This window comes from Chlorocebus sabaeus, chromosome 21 (genome assembly GCF_047675955.1).
Source record: "Chlorocebus sabaeus isolate Y175 chromosome 21, mChlSab1.0.hap1, whole genome shotgun sequence".
NCBI lineage: Eukaryota > Metazoa > Chordata > Mammalia > Primates > Cercopithecidae > Chlorocebus > Chlorocebus sabaeus.
Window position 1 is genome coordinate 113,483,345 of NC_132924.1, and position 6,522 is coordinate 113,489,866.

The window sequence follows — 6,522 nt, forward strand, 5'->3', positions numbered from 1 at the left end:
CACTTGAACCCGGGAGGCGGAGGTTGCAGTGAGCCGAGATGGTGTCCCTGCACTCCAGCCTGGGCAACAAGAGCAAAAACTCCGTCTCAAAAAAAAAAGAAGAAGAAGAAGAAGAAGAAGACAGAGTCTGGCTCTGTCGCCCAGGCTGGAGTGCAGTGGCATGATCTCGGTTCACTGCAACCTCCGCCTCCCGGGTTCAAGTGATTCTCCTGCCTCAGCCTCCCGAGTAGCTGGGATTACAGATGAGCGCCGCCACGACTGGCTAATTTTTGTTTTTTGTTTTGTTTCGTTTTGTTTTAGTAGAGACGGAGTTTCATCATGTTGGCCAGGCTGGTGTTGAACTGCTGACCTCAAAGGATCCACAGGCCTCGGCCTCCCAAAGTGGTGGGATTGCAGGCATGAGACACCGTGCCCGACCTGAAGCTCAATTTCCTCATGTACTGATTAAACGACATAATTTATATGGAGTTCTTAGTATAGAGCCTAGTATCCAAGAAACATCAAACAAACGGAATAGAAATCAAGCACCAAAGCACTGAAGACATTCCCTTCAAAAACTATTATATATATGTATGTATAAATTTGTGTAAAGGTAGAAATAAAGCGGTGGACAAAAAGGTAACAACTGAATGATTTTGCTCACCCCAGGAACCACTCCTCCCTATAAACTTTTCAGTAACAGTTACCACGAGATAGCCTACCATCTTACATTTCAAGAAAACACTAAAAACTCCGGGGACACATTCCCATTATCTCCTGTCAAAACTGAGAATAAACAGGACACATCCTGCGAAGAAGAGTAAGGAGGGAATGACGAATAATTTGACCAAATTCCTTGATCGAGTTCATGCTACCAGAAAACAAAACCAGTCATTCCACTGAGACCACGCTTCTTCTTTGACCTCTATACATCCTTCCCAAAGAGCTTCCTTCCCTACCTACCTGAAAAGCATCCCCTCTCTCCTGGTCCGAACGACAAGCTCTTTTCTGATCAAGTCAGAATCTCCCAACCCACGGCTGGAGAACAGGCTGGCGAGGAGCACAAAAGCCGCCGCCGCGTGGATCCAGGCCGGGCCGCAGGGTCCCCCGGGGGTCCTTCTCCTCCCCATCCTCCCCATCGCAGCCTCCCCGTGACCGCCGGGACGCCAGGCCCGGGCCCAGGGAGGAGATGGAGGGGGCGAGCGGCCGACCCTGCCTAGTCGCTCCGCCCAAGGGGGGCCGCCACCTACATCTCCCCACCGCCCTCCCGACCGGGGAAGCCCCTCGGATTGGACCCGCCCCCGCCCCCGCCCCCGCCCCTAGCAGGTCTTCGGCCCCACGCATCACGGCTCGCCCACCCGAGATCCGCAGTGGTTGCAGCTCTCCAGCCCCGGCTCCGCTCGCGGATTCCGCCTGGCTACGCAGCCCGCCGCCCCCGCCGCCAGCTCACCCCTGGCGCCGCGGCCAGGGTTTCCGGACGCCCACGTGACCCTCCCGTCCCGGGGCACGCTGGGAGTTGTAGTCCCTCGGCGCGGCCTCACCTGCCGGCGCGGAGAAGGGCGAGGAGGGCGGAGGCTGAGAGCCCAGAGAACTCGGTTGCTGCAGACCCGGCCAGGAATGTTAGCTGCAAACACCAGCGGTAGAGAAAAGAAACGATATGGGGAGAACTGGTGCATACTTCCCCCCACCCCCCAAAAAAGCAGTATTCGGTCTTTGTTTTTATAAAAAGTTACATGCTGCTAAGTGTGCCACTGACCAGCCTAAATTTTAGGTGTCTAATTAAATGCAGGCCTGGCACAGTGGGCTCGCGCCTGTAATCCAACACTTTAGGAGGTCGAGAAGGGAGGATCATTTGAACCCAGTAGTTCAAGACCAGCCTGAGCAACATAGCCAGACCTCATCTCTACAAAGAATTTAAAAATTACCCAGGGGTAGTGGCATGTGCCTGTGGTCCCTGCTACTGGGGCGACCGAGGTGCAAGGATCGCTTGAGCCCAAAAGTTTGAGGCTGGCAGCTGTGATTGCTCCACTGCACTCCAGCCTGGGCAACAGAAGGAGACCCTGCCTCCAAAAATAAAAATAAAAAAATAAAAAATAAAATAAAATCCGGCACAAGTGGCTCACACCAGTAATCCTAACACTTTGGGAGGCCGAAGTAGGAGCATCATTTGAGGACAAGAGTTTGAGACCAGCCTGGGCAAGATAGTGAGAGCCCACCACCACCACCACCAGCACCGCAGCCGTTTCTTAAACAAAGGGAAAAAATACAGACACTTATCCGAATTTTAAAGAAAAAAAAAAACTTCTCTTAACCCAGAAAATCTCCACAACAACCATTACATACGATAAACGATCACTAGTCTTCAAATAACAGAACTTGACAACACCTTTTGTCAAACATACTTCCTCCTAACTTAATAGTAGTAATTGGGGAGACCACTCACGTTGGCTTTATCCAGAAGCAAAACAAACTTCACATAACTTTTTGTTGTTGTTCATTTTTTAAACTTCGCATATCTTTTTTGTTTTGTTTTGTTTTTGAGGCGGAGTCTTGCTTTGTCACCCAGGCTGGAGTGCAGTGGCGCGATCTCGGCTCACTGCAAGCTCTGCCTCCCAGGTTCACACCATTCTCCTGCCTCAGCCTCCCGAGTAGCTGGGACTACAGGCGCCCGCCACCTCGCCCGGCTAATTTTTTCGTATTTTTAGTAGAGACAGGGTTTCACTGTGTTAGCCAGGATGGTCTCGATCTGCTTACCTCCTGATCTGCCCGCCTCGGCCTTCCGAAGTGCTGGGATTACAGGCGTGAGCCACCTCGCCAGGCCAAATTTCGCATATCTTTATAGCAGGAGGTAGTTTTATAAGTTGAGCACGGCGCCCATGCCCATTAAGTGTAGTCTCCTACCCTCCCGTAGGAACTGGGAGATAAAGGCACTAACTCCACTGCATTTCAAAAAGATGACCCCCAAGTCCTTGAGGACACATTTCTGAGTTGTGATACTGGCAAGAGGCTCATTTTGCCATTATAAAGATTTGTATACATTTGAAAAGGACAGAGAAAGAAATTTTGAAACAAAAGAGAGAAGGCTGAGAAGTCTCTATTTTCGGCACAGGAATTAAGCCTGTTATGTTTCATTTTTATTTGCCCTTATACCGTGGTAGTTTTGTCTCTAGGCATCCAAGGAGAAATATGATGTCAGGGTGAGTAAAAATAAATGAGCCAGATATGTGACTTTTCTTTTTAAAAATATATTGTGAATCGTTTATTTTTCAGCCTAAAAAAGGAAGCAAGTTCTGACACACGCTACAACACAGATGAATCTTAAAAAACATTCTGCTAAGTGAAATAAGTGAGATATAAAAGGACCAGTACAGGACAATTACACTTACATGAAGTAGCCAGAATAGTCAAATTCATAGAGTCGGAAAGTAACACAGTGGTTGCCCGTGGCTGGAGGGAAAGGGAAATGAGAAATTGTTGTTTAATGGCTATGGAGTTTCTATTTGGGATGACAAAAAAGTCCTGGAGAGGGATGGTGATGTTGGTTGCACAACAATGTATTTAATGCCATTGAATTGTACACTTAAAAATGGTTAAAATGGTAAATATATATACATAGAGTGAAATACATACTTTTTTGTGTTATAGTTCTATATGGGTGTATACATATATATGTGTGTGTGTATACTATCAAGTATATGACCTGTGTCACCACCACTCAGGGCTAGAATGCCTTCTTAGCCACGTGGTGGTGTGGACCTGAAGTCCCAGCTGCTAGGGAGGTTGAGGCAGGAGGATCACTTCAGCCCTGCCTTTGGAGGCTACAGTGAGCTATGATTGTGCCACTGCACTGCAGCCTGGATGACAGAGGGAGACCCAATCTCTGAAAAAAGAAAAAAAAGTGTATATATACACACATATTTCTACATATGAATGCCTTCTTTCCTGTAGCCCAAGCTATGCTCTTTGTATTTATAGTGACCTTGGTGGAGAGGGTCGGGTGGTAGACAGAGGCAGCATCTCTCTCTCCTTGACTTCCAAAACCATCAAGATATTTAAATATTTGTAAAATTTGTTTTCTACCTGTAGATGTTCTCCAAGTGCTCAGTGGGTCTGAGTCAGGTGGCTTTTTTTTTTTTTAAACAGTAACCACCCGGGGTGCAGTGGCTCACCCCTGTAATCCCAGCACTTTGGGAGGCCAAGATGGGCAGATCACCTGAGGTCAGGAGTTCGAGACCAGCCTGGCTAACATAGTGAAACACCATCTCTACTAAAAATACAAAAATTAGCTGGGTGTGGTGGTGGGTGCCTATAATCCCAACTACTCGGGAGGCTGAGGCAGGAGAATCGCTTGAACCCAGGAGGTGGAGGTTGCAGTGAGCCAAGATCGCACCATTGCACTCTAGCCTAGGTAACAAAAGCTAAACCTTATCTCGGAAAAAAAAAAAAAGAAAAAAAAGTAACCATTACCGGAAAAAGACAACATTTGGACACTTAACTTCATGACATTGACACCTAACAGGTTTTATTTCCCGATCACACATTTGGGGCGAATCTTGACCTACACTGGATTTCCACATTGTGCTGGTGGTTCTCACCCTGCAGCAATATTTGGCAGAGTCTCTTGTTCTCTTGCTCTGCTTGCCAGTGTTGAGTTTATCTCACCCAGAAGAGAGTATCCTGAAAATGGATATGTAACTGGAATTTTGGGTAAGATAAATATTTTCAAGGTTATCTGAAGACATCATAGAAGTAATATTCTTGGACAGTGAATAATTTATTCACTGTATTTCAGTGCTTCTCAAAAGTTGTGGACCCCAGCCTACAGTAAACAAGACATTTTAGGCTGGGCACGGTGACCTACGCCTGTTATCCAGCACTTTGAGAGGCTGATGTGGGAGGATTGCTTGATCCCAGGAGTTCGAGACCGGTCTGGGTAACAAAGTGAGGCCCTGGCTCTGAAAACAATGAAAAAAATAGCTGGGCATGATGGTGCACACCTATAGTCCCAGATGTACAGGAGGCTGAGGCAGGAAGATTGCTTGAGCCCAGGAGGTAGAGGCTGCAGTGAGCTATCATGGTGCCACTGCACTTCAGCCTGGGTGACAGAGCGAGACCCCGTCTCAAAGAAAAACATTTTTTTTAACATCACCCAGTACAATATGCACGTGTACAACTGACCCAAACATTTTGCAAAACATTAGTCACTGTTACTACACAAGATACATTCTGAAATTGTTTCCTAATCCCTGCTTGTGAAAACGCTGGTTGCAACTCACAAAGATTGATTTCATGACTCATTTATAGGTCTCAGCCCACAGTTTGGAAACAGGACACCAATGTCAACATTTTATCCAACAAGATGTCTCTGTTTCAATTTTACTTATTGTGTCTTTAATGCCATTTAACTGCCTACATATCACATCCTATGTAGTGGAGAAAATCTGGTCCCTGTGATAGACAATGAGAGACAGTTACTGTTCTAGACTCTGTGGAAAAAAATAGTAAGGAAAATTCACCTCAGCTTTATGCTTCTACCGCCAGCGTCTGGGACTGATAAACTAGAGGTTTTCTGCACGGTAACCTTTGCTCTATGGTAGAATTTTTGAGAGAGTGAGGCAGACTTTTTTTTCAGCTCTTTCTTCCCATATACCTTCAAAGTTCTTTTAGTTTTAATTTTTGTTTCCTTCTCTTTGCATCATCTCCTTTCTCTGACTGCTCACAAAGAGATATTCAGATCCACAAAACAAAGACTTAAATTACTTACAATCTGGCCAGGCACGGTGGTTCATGCCTTGTAATCCCAGCACTTTGGGAAGCCAAGGCAGGAGGATCACTTGAGCCCAGGAGTTTCTTTTCTTTTTTTCTTTTTTTTTTTTTTTTTGAGACGGAGTCTCACTCTGTCGCCCAGGCTGGAGTGCAGTACCGCGACCTTGGCTCGCTGCAACCTCCACCTCCCAGGCTCAAGCGATTCTCTTGCCAGAGTAGCTGGGATTATAGGCACACCACCACACCCGGCTAATTTTTGTATTTTTAGTAGAGATGGGGTTTTGCCGTGTTGGCCAGGCTGGTCTCGAATTCCTGACCTCAGGTGATCTGCTCACCTCAGCCTCCCAAAGTGCTGTGATTACAGGCATGAGCCACCACGCCTGGTCAAACCCAGGAGTTTCAAACCACCATGTGCAACATAGGGAGACCCCATCTCTAAAAAACAAATAATAAGCGGGCATGGTGGTGTATGACTGTAGTCCCAGCTACTTGGGAGGCTGAAGTGGGAGGCTGAAGTGGGAGGCTTCCTTGAGCCTGGGATGTTGTGGCTGCAGTGAACCATGATCACACCTCTGCACTCCAGCCTGGGCCACAGAGCAAGACCCTGTCTCTAAAAAATATGCATATATATAATAAAATAAATGACTTAAGATCTATATCCTCCTTTAGTTGATGTTCTCTCAGCTAACAACCCCTAGGCCAGCTGTAGTCCCAGATATTCAGGAGGCTGAGGCAGGAGGATTATTGAGCCCAGGAGGTTGAGGCTGCAGTGAGCCA

General features: G+C 47.0%; 1 protein-coding gene across 6 annotated transcripts in view; it reads right to left on the reverse strand.

Moving 5' to 3' along the window:
* Positions 1-1,464, reverse strand: part of SLC37A3 (solute carrier family 37 member 3) — a 62,438-nt gene extending 60,974 nt beyond the window's left edge. For 3 of the 6 annotated variants that reach the window (XM_037991162.2, XM_037991164.2, XM_007983143.3), the window contains exon 1: positions 1,338-1,463. The gene's annotated coding sequence lies outside the window, so the exon portion shown is untranslated. Of the gene's footprint in view, positions 1-942; positions 1,162-1,337 lie in introns of those variants that run through there. The other 3 variants (XM_037991163.2, XM_037991160.2, XM_037991161.2) reach the window with 2 other exon arrangements.
* Positions 1,465-6,522: the final 5,058 nt, after the last annotated feature.